Source organism: Papaver somniferum, chromosome 8 (assembly GCF_003573695.1).
Source record: "Papaver somniferum cultivar HN1 chromosome 8, ASM357369v1, whole genome shotgun sequence".
NCBI lineage: Eukaryota > Viridiplantae > Streptophyta > Magnoliopsida > Ranunculales > Papaveraceae > Papaver > Papaver somniferum.
In genome coordinates this window covers 139,249,795-139,264,720 of record NC_039365.1, presented here as the reverse complement: position 1 = coordinate 139,264,720, position 14,926 = coordinate 139,249,795, and positions in this window count along the sequence as shown.

The following is a 14,926-nucleotide window of genomic DNA, read 5'->3' as shown; positions in this document are numbered from 1 at the left end:
AGGCAAGTTAAGGAAACCTTATTCTTGTAGGATAAGTAATATGACTCATATAAAAGGAGGTCTGGGCTAGAGTTTTAGCTATGAAGTTCTCAAGGAAATTCTCATTAGAGATTTGAGGAATTCATCCCACCTCTTAGGGTGGTATGTGAGAGACCTAATGGTGGAAGGAGTACATCATTATGGTGCTTATGGGATACTTATTGATGTTGCAAGATACATTTTTATGGAGTATTCATATGGAGATGTTGGTAAGACATTTTGTAAAGAAGATCATCTTGGTGGTGCTGGATTAGATTATTGGTGTTGAGCTGAAGGCGTCCATGGTAATCTATGTCAGGGTGTGCAGAGAAGATCGTCTCGTTGTGATTGATAATGTGGTAAACATTATCTCGTATGGGTGAAGACAATACTTTAGATTTTATAGGGCGCTTAGAGAGTTCTTGTGTTCAGTCACATTGTGGTGAGTCGATGGATTGATTTATTCAATTCTTGTGTAATTCTCAGTTGATTCTATAATGAATAAAGAGGTCGTAGCCGTTTGGTGGATCTAGACAATATACACATATTGTGTATATTGTTGAACCACGTTAAATCTGTGAGTAGTTACTTCTTGTTGCTTTGTTTATGGATTGCATATATGTGGTTCTCTTTCTCTTCTTCTTATCCTATATCGTAGTGAGGTTCATGGAGCAATCCGAGAGATCAAGTGTTTCTTGTTAGCTATTTTGTTTCCGTAGTATTAGCATGTAGATAGCTCTGAACCCCAACAATTGGTATCAGAGCTCTATGTTGGATATAAGATTTCAAGATAGAAGTTTTGGGTTTTCTGGTTCGCAGAAAATTTTGAAGGCGAAGGATTTGGTTTCATCAAGTATGTGAGGATTTGATGTTACAGCTTCCGAAGATGTAAAGTTTGATGTTGTCAAGTATATGTAGGATTGGATTTCATCAGTTTTGGATACAAAGCAAAGCAAAGCATACTTCTGAAGGAATGAGATTATATCAAGTGATCTGCATTCGATATGGTCATTATGGTCTTGATGTTTGTGGTGCTCTACAATGGAGGTTTGACATTGATACTTATTGGAGCATAAACCCTATGCATGGATTCAAGTAAGTTTATTTGTTCTCTTTACTTCGTACCAAATTCTTGTGAACTGTTTGAAAAACTTACGTAGATTGGTTTTCAATTAATCATGTTTGCTTGGCAAGACACAAGAAGGCAAGAGTATCGTAGTTGGAATGCAAATATTGGTTTATATATTAGTGGAAGTAAAGATGGAATATTAGCATGTCAAAGTCTCATTATTGTTCCAGATTACGGGAAACAATAACTTGGTTATCAATCGTCATTTGTTGGATCATGTTGCTGAGTTGTCTTTAACCTGAAGTTGAAGAATGTGAAGATGGATTCATACTCGTTCTGCCCTAGTTGCTTGTTACAATAAGGATTTTGTGAAGTCTCGTAGTAGGTTTCATTTTTGATGTGTTGACCGCTGGCCAGGGTTTAATATGTTCCAGAAGTGAAGAGTTTGATTTTCAGTATTAGTATTTGAAGCATGTGGCTACAAATAAATTGCAGGACGGTGATAGTTGGATGAGATGTGACATTAGTTTTGGTGGAGCTATGGATTCTTATTATTCTATAAGAAGCAGTTTTTCGACACAGTTTGTAGGGTTTGTTTGTCTGTATTGAGTATGACATTTTGTCATTGAAGAACAATGTTTTGGAGTTTCTCTCGTATTATTTCCGATGGAGAAGCTAGATAGTTTGTGATCTTTTGATTCTTGCCGATGACATTCAGTCGAAGAGTTGTTTGGTTGTACACCATCTGAAATCGATCGGAGCTAGTTGAAGTGCAAGACCGTTGTAAGAAACCGGTTGGTCTATTTGTGTTGCAGATACGTTCCTATTTTGGTGAAGACCCTTTTTGGGGAATTAAAAAGGTATCGCTTGGACACTTCAAGAGTTTAATGGAATCGCTTGGACACTTCGAGAGTTAGCGTATACTATTTAGGAGAAAACACGGTGCATGAATTTGAGGAGGCTACAATTTATGCTTGTTTTTTCGAAAACTTTTTATTATCCATTGTCTATTTGATTTCCTGATGATTATTGTGAGACTTTTTGTTAAAGAGAGCTACATTATAGTAATGATAATATTTGTGGGTTTGCTCGTCTGCTACAGTTATTGAAATTAATTTCAATAGTGATAGAGCCTGTTGAGATGATGGTAGAAATTATTTCGAGAAATTTAGTTCAGCAACAATATAGTTTCCTTCAAGTTATTTTCTATACAAAGCATGAGAAGATAAACACAATAGCATCTTAAATTTCTTGGAGCTTAAGGAAGTTACCTAAGGTTTCATATTAAGGCTGGGTGTGATTGGGTCTGTGAAGGACGGATTATCAGATTTCGCAATGTTGGTGTACGTTTGGATCAAGATTGGGAAAGGGATATGCAGAAGGCAGAATGTGTGACTTCACGCATTCTTACGAGGGTAACAATGAATTCTTCGACGTTAGTCACAGTGTTATCCGAGTCCGGTGTGTGTTTTGGTTTGACTGTCGCGAGGTCGAAACTAAATGCTTGCTATGAAAATTATAAAAGTCTATCTTGAAAATTATGTTAAAGCTCGTAAAAAGGAAATTGTTGCAAAGCCCGTTGAGGTTGCTGAAGTGGTGAAGATGATTGGTGTGTTAGCTGTTGAAGTCTCTAGGAAGCTGGACACGTTTGGTTGTGAAGTATGTATGCAATAACTTAATATAAGATGAGATTTTAGGAGGAGTATAACTTAATTGGTGAAATATGATCGTAGAATCATGATCCGATCGGAGATAGCATTGATAAAGCAAGATTCATAGAGATGAGCTCTAGATTAGTACGCAGTGATAATGATCCATGGATTGGCTGTATTTGGTGCGCAGTTAGAGTCATTCTTAATATGCTTTGGTACATACAAGATGGTTAGTTTCTTGGAATCTAACATGGAGGTTGGTTTATTACAAACTGACGCAAAGTTTTCCGTTAACTCGCTTTGGAGGACATGCTCGTGGAAAAGAGCAAGTATGTGATTAGTTGTTTGAAGAAGCTGTTAGAGCACTGCTTGGTCGAACTCGAAAGTGTTGCTATCTCAAGCTTGTTTGTCAATGTTAGTGATAAAAATTATAAGGCTTGATTTCTAGTCTACTTATAAATGTCTCAGACTAGTACATATATTGTGTAGTTGAGCATTATAATTTACGGCGTTCATCATTTGAAGACGAAGAACTACTAAGGTGAGCTTGTGGAACTTCATCGACAAAAGGTATATGGAGACTGAAACTCATCTATCACTTGGTGTTAGAGCATTGCTTGGTTGAACTCGCATGCGTTGCTATCTCAAGCATGTTTGTCAATGTTAGTGATCAAAACTATAAGTCTTAATTTCTAGTCTACTATAGCCAGGTCTCGGACTAGGATAGAAAGTGTAGTTGAGCTCAAGGACTCCATGGAAATTCATCATACAATACGAAGAACTACTCAAGTAAACGGTGGAACTTCTCGACAAAAAGGTATGTGGAAACTTGAACTTATCTATCACTCAAAAGTATATCTATTCTATCTCCTACTCTTTGAGACAAAAAGTCGTATGCTATATAAAGACTTTGATTATACACATTTGGTATTTCGAGCCGAGTATACCTCGCCTATCTATATCTCGAAATATGTGTTGGTAATCTTTTCGCTTCGGCCAAGTTTATCTTTACCTAGTGATGAAAGTCATGATATGCTTCAATCACCTTGAAATTGTTTTGACGAGAAATGGTGTAACAACTATATAACGTCCTCTAAGAATGTTTCAATGATTGGAATGAGAGTTTAGATTACATATCCAATTATGGACATAAGCATTGTTGTGGAAACACATTTATGTATAAGTCCTATTCCTTGAACCAAAGTTTTCGAACATTGTTGATCAAGAGAACCGGAAGAATGGCAAGTGCCAAGTCCGCGAACTCAGTCCGCAAACTGCCGAAGTTCTCAAACCCGAGAATTTCTGCTGGAGTTGACAAACTACTTGCGTGAAGCTAAGTCCACGAACTCAGTCCTCGAACCGACGAAGTTCTCATTCCCGAGAATTTCTGCTGGAGTTTGTAAACTCTGCCCGGTATCTTAAGTCCGCGAACCTAGTCTGCGAACTTGAGAAGGTTATATATCTAAAGATGATTTCTGAACTTAAACTTAAAAGACTAAGGAATGCAGTTTGCAAACCGTGGCTATAAAAGTTCATGAACCAATTCAAGTGAATCAAATCATCTTTACTTCAATTGTGTCTTGTGTAGTTACATAAAATTTCCTTGCAATTGAACAACTCTCTAACTAGTTCATTTGAAGTCATTTGAACTAGTTTTGATGAAAAAGAACATGGTTGATATGAAATGATCATATGGATAACCTTTTGGTTAACTATTGTTGAACCAACAATGTACACGTTTGGGTACGGTTAACAAACCTAGAAGCGTGCATTTCATTTGTGTATAACAAGCTAAGTTTTCGATCTAACGGTTGAGAAATATTAGCTTGAATCTAAATCAGGTTTTCATCTAACGGTGGATATTGATTGCTTTGTTACCAAGGTAACTTAATGGCAAACCCTGATTTGAAAGACTATACAAGCGGACATCTAGCATCTATGCAAAACTAATCCCCACACCTTACATGTGATACTAGTTTGCGTTCTAGAGTCGGTTCTCCTTTAACCTTTGGTTTTCTTCTTCTAAAACCAGGTTAACGACTTAAAGACTTCATTGGGATTGTGAAGCCAGACCGATACTACTTTATCGTAGTTGTGTGATATGATCTTGCATCTTCTATCGTACGAGTACAATCATATTGATTGGCTTGAGATTGATATCTCCGATAGGCAAGATATAAAAAGTAATCACAAACATCTTCGTCTCATTGTTTGTGATTCCGCAACATCTTGTTTTGCTACCATACGATTAACATTTTTGTGAGGTGATTGATAAATCTAGGATGTTCTTCAGGAATATAATACCGGATTATCAATTGGTTCCTTTTCACCTTGATTATTATCAAAATACGAAACAAAACCTTTTAGGGTTTATCTATGGGAGACAGATTGATCGTTCGATAGACTTGTCTGTGTGAGACAGATTTGTTTATTATCAAGTCTTCGACTTTGGGTCGTAGCAACTCTTAGTTGTGGGTGAGATCATCTAAGGGAATCAAGTGCACAGTATCCTGCTGGGATCAGAGGCGTAGGGAGTGCAACTATACCTTGGATCAGCGGAAGACTGATTGGGGTTCAACTACAGTTCAGTCTGAAGTTAACTTGGAGTAGGCTAGTGTCTGTAGCGGCTTAATATAGTGTGTATTCAATATGGACTAGGTCCCAGGGTTTTTCTGCATTTGCGGTTTCCTCGTTAACAAAAAATTTGGTGTCTGTGTTATTTCAATTTCCGCATTATATTGTTTTATCTTTATAATTGAAATAATACAGGTTGTGCATTTAGATCATCAATTAGAATAATCCAACCTTTGGTTGTTGATTGTCATTGATTGGTCCTTGGATATTGGTCTTTGGTACTATCCAAGTTATTCCTTATATTTGATTAGAACTCGCAGTTTTTGTTTGAGTAAATCAAATCAAGAGAGAGATATAAACTCGTTGATGTACTTTTAATTGATTGAGTCTTGTTGATTCTCTTAAAAATATATTCGAGTTTGTCCATACAGATTGCTAAGCGAATTATTGGGTGGTGTTGTTAGACCCCTGCTTTCTTAATTGGTATCAGAGCAGGAAAACACGTTCCAAGACCTTACAAGTCTGTGTTTGTAACAATCTGAGTCTGAGGATAGAATCTCTTACGCATACCAAGATGCCTCCTAAAGCTTTCAACTATGTCAAGTGTCTCGGAAATACCTCAAAGGATTATTCCTTAGCTGATTCTTCCGAATCCCGAGGTAGGAAGATTGTCTCATCTTGTGTTGACCACTCTTTGTCCAATGAGACATTGGACACAATGGAAAAAGCTGAAATGGAGCTCACCATAATTTCAAAAAAATTCTACTGAGGTTTTTGATCTTCAGAATCATGATCATCTCATCGATGAATTTGAAAAGTCTATTGATCGAGAACGTGTACCATATAACATCATAGAGTCATTCTCTAAGGATATTGAGAAACTTCTTCAAGAAGCTAATTTACAACGTGAAAATATTAGTGAGCTTGAAAAGAGTGTCAAAGAAGGATCAATTAGAGAAAAATGTTTGATCTAGACGCATTCATCTGATCTTGAAAGAATTCGTGTTGAAAAAGAGAAACTAGAAGCATCTCTTTCACTGGCCCATGAACAGTGTGGGTCCTTGGAAAAGGATAACTCTGTCTTAAGGAAAAATTCTTCTGTTCAAAATGCTTTACAGTACAATAAGAAATATCCTCCAAGAGAAGATTGTGTCGAGAAAAGTTTACATAACTTACCATCTTCTCACAGGGATATGAAGTCAAAACAGATGCCGTCTTTTGCTTCTCCTCCACGAAACTGTACTTTCTGTGGAAAAGGAAATCACTATGCTATCCGTTGTTTTGCCAGGAAGAAACAAATTTCTAAACTTTGCAATTTACTTCTTTCCACTGTCAATGGAGTAAATAGTAAGACGACTACTGCAGTGAACCTTTTGCTCACAGGGAACCAGGCATCTTATAACAATGATCTCTTTCCTAGAAATCATTACAGGACTTTGGTGCATTCTAGTGGTATAAATTCTTGTGTTACTAATGAAAGCATGTCATGTGCTTATAAGAACAACTCTGATAAATCTAAGTCTAGAGTATGGAGACCCATTTCGGAAAATCCCCTAGAAAGAATCTCTAGAGGTCCTAGACTTTGTAATCATAAAGGTTCTTATCCTGTGTTTCCAGGAAGGGCTGTGAGACATTACCCTAAATTTGGAAACTGCCAAGGGAAGACAAGAAATGCTGAGATCAGATATCCTGGTGGAAATCACAACTATTTTGTCATAACCTATTGTGAGACTATGTCTCCCTCTACTACCTAGTAGCAGAAAGTTCCATTCTTGTATCTAACTTGAGAGATACAAGGATGATGTTTGAGAGATTCTCAAGTATTTAGATGATTTTCATCAGTTTGTATGTTTGATATCTTATGATGTAAGTTTTTAATATTTCTTTCTTTCATCAACTGTGACCTTTTTGGGATGGAGGATCTTTGAAAGCGACACAGTATGCAGTGTTCCTGATTGGGTCCATTTATTTTGGCGTATGGGTTGGCCCACGAACTTCCAAATCTCCTCAAGGAACTCTAGGGTGTACACTTGAACATATATATATATATACATATATATCATATATGCGTTCATTAATCTTTAGAAAGGAACTCGATGGAAACTGTTCCCAAAGAAGCAGTTAACCCTATTGTAGAGGACGATCTCAAAGGAAGTGATTCTGCTCAAGATTTTATTCTGAAGAAGATGCTTGAAAGGAAAGAGTATAACTCTTGGATTGGAGAATCTGTCAAGGATTTAATTCTCGTTCAGAATGAAGTAAAGAACGAACTTGCTAACCTTCAACTGCAGATAAACCATCTTATTGATGGACATACAAAAATCCTTGGTACTCAGAATATCTTGATCAGGAATCAGAAGAAAGTTATCCTTGACTGTGCTAAGGCTCGACATTTTGCTCGCATTGTTGATCGAAAAACTAACGTTCTAACTCATGAACATGGTGTCTTTACGGTCAACAAGATCAAGGATATCAGTAATTCCTATTTCGATGGACCATTTCAGAGGTATGAAATCATCAAGGAAAACTGAGTTTTTTTTTTTTTTTGCCTAGTATGTCTTCTTTTTGGCTTAGTTGGAAGAATAACTAGTGCTTGGAATAGCAATGATTGTGACTACACATAGCTATTGTTTTCATCTTCATGTTTTTAGGGTTTTTTGGTTTAAATTCTAAAACTGTTTGGAGGATGATGTTTTGCAGTATTTAATCTTTATGATTTGTTATATTGCAACTTGTTATGGGATATTGATGTTTATGTCCGTGAACTATGTTGTCCCATATTTTGTCAAAAGTAAAGTCATTTGTGATCGTTATTCGTTTATTGATTAAAGAATGAATGGACTTTTGAAAAACACAAAAGTTAAGCCTATATTGCCAATCTTTGATGGAAGATAAGTTAAAATATTTTGTGTATAAGGATTATGTCTATTAATTATTTTTATGCATATAATGATTGAAGATAGAATGAATCCTTGTGTATTCCACAGTATTGATCTTCACTGATCCATATTTTATGTATTACTGTGAGGCTCCGTAATGTGTCTTATGTTGAGAACGATACAACCAAGTTGATTATTTTTGATTGGCTTTGTTGGTTGTTCCGTAAGGTACTATATGTTGAGCATTTTGAACTAAATTAATCATCTTGTTTGGTTATTTAGTTATTACTCCATAAGTGGTTTCTTGTGTCGAGTATATGAACGATTAAGCAAATCATTTTTATGGTTAACTTAGTCGTAGCTCCGTAAGTTTACTTATGTTGAACATAATCAATTAAATTGATCACTTTTTGTGTTTAATTTGGTTGCGTGTTCCGATTAAATTAATCATGGGTTTACTTGTGATTAATTTGATTGAGTTTTTGGATATAAAAATCATTCTTATGGTTTTGGTGTCCAATAATAATCCTTATTTTCTCTTGAAATTAAAGTCGCTCGTTATTTTTCTTTCGGGAATGACATCATATGGGGGAGAGTTCTTTTGAACTTGTGCTTAATGGTCATATCTTGAGGGGTGTGCGGCTGTGGAATTTTAGAGGGGTTATCTTGTATCTTTAAACTCCTTGATGAGTGAATTTAACTTCGTCTTTATGATTGCATCTAAATCAGTTGGTGTCTATTTTTCTTTTTAGTCATGAAATGTCTCTTTCGGAAATTTCATTATGATCCCGTTCTTGTACCTTTGCAATTTTATTGACAAAAAAGGGGGAGAATTCGTATGTACTTCACACTACAAATACATATGGTTTTCGGATCATTGTGTAAGGGGGAGTGGTTTCCATGTGAGATGGAGTATTGACTAACGGGGAGTGATACATATCAACATAGTATTATTGTTGAAGTTGTGATACAATTGAACTTTGACACTGTGTAATAATACTATGACACTGTATAACAATGATCGAGAATTATGTTTTCTCATTATTATAGCTACGGATCTTCAACAACGGTGATGCTAAACTTACAACCTTTGGGATCATTGGAGTACTTGGAAATGACGAAGATTTCGAGGAATGTTTAAGATTAGACATATGGAATAGGAGCTACTAAAGTTTCATTATCTTTTTTGTATTTCATATGTATTGACAGTTTTGTCACTAAAATTGACAAAGGGGGAGATTGTTAGAGCATTGCTCGGTCGAACTCGCATGTGTTGCTATCTCAAGCATGTTTGTCAATGTTAGTGATCAAAACTATAAATCTTGATTTCTAGTCTACTATAGCTAAGTCTCGGACTAGGATAGAAAGTGTAGTTGAGATCAAGGACTCCATGGCGATTCATCATACAAGACGAAGAACTAATCAAAGAATCGGTGGAACTTCTCAACAAAAAGGTATGTGGAGACTTGAACTTATCTATCACTCAAAAGTCTATCTATTATATATCCTACTCTTTGAGACAAAAAGTCGTATGCTATATATAGACTTTGATTATACACATTTGGTATTTCGAGCCGAGTATACCTCGCCTATCTATATATCGAAATATGTGTTGGTAAGATTTTCGCTTCGACCGAGTTTATCTTTACCTAGTGACAAAATTCATGATATATTTCAATCACTTTGGAAATTGCTTTGACGAGAAATGGTGTAGTAAATATATAACGTCCTCTAAGAATGTTTCAATGATTGGAATGAGAGTTTAGATTACATAACCAATGATGAACATAAGCATTGTTGTGGAAACATATTTATGTATAAGTCCTATTCCTTGAACCAAAGTTTTCGAACTTTGTTGATCAAAAGAACTGGAAGAATGGCAAGTGCCAAGTCCGCGAACTCAGTCCGCAAACTGCCGAAGTTCTCAAACCCGAGAATTTCTGCTGGAGTTGACAAACTACTTGCGTGAAGCTAAGTCCGCGAACTCGGTCCACGAACCGGCGAAGTTCTCATTCCTGCTGATTCAAGTGAATTTGTTAGAGCATTGCTCGGTTGAACCCACCAAGCGTTGGTATGTCAAGTTTGGTTGTCATATTTTAGTGAATCAAAACTCATGTTAAGAGTGGCTTGATTATGTACTAGAGTGAACTTCGTATAGGTTAGCTTGAAAGCATTAGGATATGAGACATTACAAGTATTGCGAAGACTTGAAGATGTGAAGAAGTACGGAGCTACAACAACAACAATCATCCTTCCACTCGAGGTTAGTGATATTTGACTTGAACTATTTCATTCCCTAACGTATCTTTCAAGTCGTGCATATTGAAAACATAACTGTGAAGCATATTTGAACTCTAGATAGACATAGTATTAAGGAATACAATACGAAGTTTATTGCTTAACCATTAAACTTTATAGATAAGACATCGCCATAATCATTTGAATGCTATTGTGATTATGTATGGGTATGAGGTGAGGATTTCATCCTAGGGAACAATGTTTACATGTGTTCTAAGGAAGTAAGTTCATAAATTCGTTTTGTGAACCGAAAAGGAAATTGCCAGGTGTTATTGGTTTTGTTATTCATTGCATATCTTATGAACAACCAATATGTGTGATAGAGTATAACCGCTCACAACTTGTTGTGTTCTTGGTAGAACTATTTACAAAGGCCTGACTTATGTATTGGTAGAACTTTTATTAGTAAAATCAGTCTTAAGTAATCACCTGAGGTATGATTGTATTTTGTATGTCTGACCATGTAAGGGAAAGGGAACCGATCCTAAGGGGTGCAGTACATCAAAGGGAACCGACCCTTGTATGAGGTGCAGCAAGGTTTATAGAAGAAAGGGGAACCAAACCTATGGACATGTGCAACACATATAAGTTAGATACCATATATATGCGGGGAACCGATCCTAGTACCTAGTCAATCAATCTTTGGTAAGCTAGTGTGACTATGCGTAGTACTCACATGGAGGTATAACCGAAACTTGTTTTGGTAGAACCGTTAAACCCATGATTGTGATTGAATGTTGGTTTGATAAATCACATAGTTCTTGAAAGTCAGATGAAACAATTCTAAACTTGTTTGGAAGTGTGGAAAATCGGTTTCAAGGTTGTAAGTGTAAAAGAGAACTTACAAAGTAAAGATGTCGACAAACTTTGAACACGTGCTGTGAATATTTATTTCTATAATTGTTCAAAGATATTCCTTAACGGCTAAGGGAAGAGAATCCCAGGATCGAAACATAAGTAAGTTAAGAATATTTTAATTAAGGTTATTTATTTCATTTTGTAGGGAAATTCCAGAATTAGTAATGTGCATTTACTAATTAGATTTTCCGAGAGATTTCGATCGTTATTTTTGGACAGAGCGTTTCCAGGAATTATGGAAACCGAATTTGTGATTTAATGAATATCTTGAGAATATTTTCGGTTTTGGAAATTCCTTGGTGTCCAAACTTCCTTGTCTATAAATACCGAAGTTTGTCTTTTCTAGCAAGCTAATCCTTCGTAACAATTGACTTCCTCTTTTGTTTTTGTTACTGGTGTAGCCACCTATCGGAGAGGAGAGTAATCTAATTAGGTAAAATCTCATACGGCCGCTCGTTTTAAAGTCTTGTTTGGGATTGAGAAGCTCTAGCGCGACCCGTTGGTGGGAAACTAGATAATTGTGGTTTATCTTTGTTTTCGATTGATTTGATTGACTAACGGTGGTTGAAATATGATTGCACCTAGTTTGTTTATGCTTGAGAATCTTCTCTTCTGATATAATATTCACTCAAACTAGATCAGAGTTTCGACAGGGATCTTTAGACTGTTGTGAGTTCTAAAGACGATCTTGTGATAATCCATTGTTAACAGACTCCGTTCCGTGTGTGATTGATAATAAGAGATTCAAGTGATTGTGTGCAGGTGTTTATTGAAGATTTAAGAAGATTTGAAGACAAATAAGATATTGAAGATCTGACTTGGGTTTTATAATCTTTGGTGTGCACAACACTTGTTTGGGTAAAGAGGATCCAATTAATAATCGGTTTATCCTTGTGATAGATTGGATTGATTAATTGAGTAGATCGGCATCAACACATTTCCTTGTGATTAAAGGTGTTGTTGGCTTAATCTTAACCGATTACCTTTGGGTAATTGAACATAAGATAGATCTAGATCCGACGAAGGAGTTTATGTTAAGATAAACGGAAGAGCCTTTGTCCGTCTCATATCACTTGGTTGAATAGAGTTGGTACCAAACAGATTTCTTGTTCCTTTACTGTTTGGAATATGAACCAAAGGGATTGTTCCAAGTACGTGACTTATTTATAAGTTGGAGGCATGGGAATACATACGGAACTAGGTGAACTATAGGGTTAGTTACTTGGTCTCAACTATACGAAGTTAAGTGTAATTTTGTGTAGCGGAATTTTTCTGCATTTGCGGTTTCCTCGTTAACAAAATCTTGTTGTGTCATTTACTTTTATATTCCGCATTATAATTGTTTTATTATAATTAAAGTAAATTACACAGACGTTAATTCCTATTTACTTGATAAACAATCCTATTGTGTTTGGTTAAGTCCAAAACTTTGTATCAAGTAAACATACTTCGTTGTTGTATTGTCTCAATCTCGTATCCATAGACGATCACACAAAGTGTGAACCGATTAGTTGTATTGTCTCGACTCAGTCCATAGAAAATCACTTTCGGAGAAAGGACTTATAGGTAGGAAAAGTTTTAGCTTGAGGTATATTTGGGTACCCTCGCCTTTTCAGAATCAAATCATCTTTGCTTCAATTATGTCTTGTGTAGTTACATAAGATTTCCTTGCAATTGAACAACTTTCTAACTAGTTCATTTGAAGTCGTTTGAACTAGTTATGATGAAGAAGAACATGGTTGATATGAAATGCTCATATGGCTAACCTTTTGGTTAACTATTGTTGAACCAACAATGTACACGTTTGGGTACGGTTAACAAACCTAGAAGCGTGCATTTCATTTGTGTATAACAAGCTAAGTTTTCGATCTAACGGTTGAGAAATATTATCTTGAATCTAAATCAGGTTTTCATCTAACGGTGGATATTGATTGCTTTGTTACCAAGGTAACTTAATGGAAAACCCTGATTTGAAAGACTATATAAGGGGACATCTAGCATCTGTGCAAAACTAATCCCCACACCTTACTGTGATACTAGTTTGCGTGCTAGAGTCGGTTCTCCTTTAACCTTTGGTTTTCTTCTTCTAAAACCAGGTTTACGACTTAGAGACTTCATTGGGATTGTGAAGCCAGACCGATACTACTTTATCGTAGTTGTGTGATCCTATCTTGCATCTTCTATTGTACGAGTATAATCATATTGATTGGCTTGAGATTGATATCTCCGATAAGCAATATATAAAAAGTAATCACAAACATCTTCATCTCATTGTTTGTGATTCTGCAACATCTTGTTTCGCTACCATACGATCAAGATTGTTGTGAGGTGATTGATAACTCTAGGCTGTTCTTCGGGAATATAAGACCGGATTATCAATTGGTTCTTTTTCACCTTGATTATTACCGAAATACGGAACAAAACCTTTTAGGGTTTATCTGTGGGAGACAGATTGATCATTCGATATATTTTTCTGTGTGAGACAGATTTGTTTATTATCAAGTCTTCGACTTTGGGTTGTAGCAACTCTTAGTTGTGGGTGAGATCAGCTAAGGGAATCAAATGCGCAGTATCCCGCTGGGATCAGAGGCGTAGGGAGTGCAATTGTACCTTGGATCAGTGGGAGACTAATTGGGGTTCAACTACAGTCCAGTCCGAAGTTATCTTGGAGTCGGCTAGTGTCTGTAGCGGTTAATACAGTGTGTATTCAATCTGGACTAGGTCCCGGGGTTTTTCTGCATTTGTGGTTTCCTCGTTAACAAAATTTCTGGTGTATGTGTTGTTTCAATTTCCGCATTATATTGTTTTATCTTTATAATTAAAATAATACAGGTTGTGCGTTTAGATCATCAATTAGAATAATCCAAACTTTGGTTGTTGATTGTCATTGATTGATCCTTGGATATTGGTCTTTGGTACCATTGCAAGTTATTCATTGTATTTGATTAGAACTCGCAGTTTCTATTTGAGTAAATCAAATCAAGAGAGAGATATAAACTCGTTGATATAGTTTTAATTGATTGAGTCTTGTTGATTCTCTTAAAAGTATATTTGAGTTTGTCCATACAGACTGCTAAGCGAAATATTGGGTGGTGTTTTTAGACCCCCGCTTTCTCACTTGGAAAGTCTATTTCTACTCTATCTCCTATATTGAGACATAAGTCGTAGTACTATATAATTTTCTACTATACACATTTCATATTTCGAGCTGAGTTTAACTTGCTTACATATTTATCGAAGTATGTGTTGGCAAGCTTTCGCTTCGACCAAGTTCATCTATATTCTTGACGAAAGTCAAAAGATGATCATGTGAAAATTTTCGAGTAACATCTTACATGGTTTGTGTGATACAATCATTTGGTGTAGACTTGGAATGTTTCGTAATAATTATTTCAATAACTTGAAAATTACTTTGATGATAATAGGGTGTGAAAACGTCTATTGTCATTCTCTAAGAAAGTTTCAATGATTGAAATAAGAGTTCAGAAAACTTAACCATTATTGGATTGTGACATGTTGGGCAGTCTTGCGCATATGTAATCCATGTCTGGGAACCATAGTATGCATCCTCGTATGCG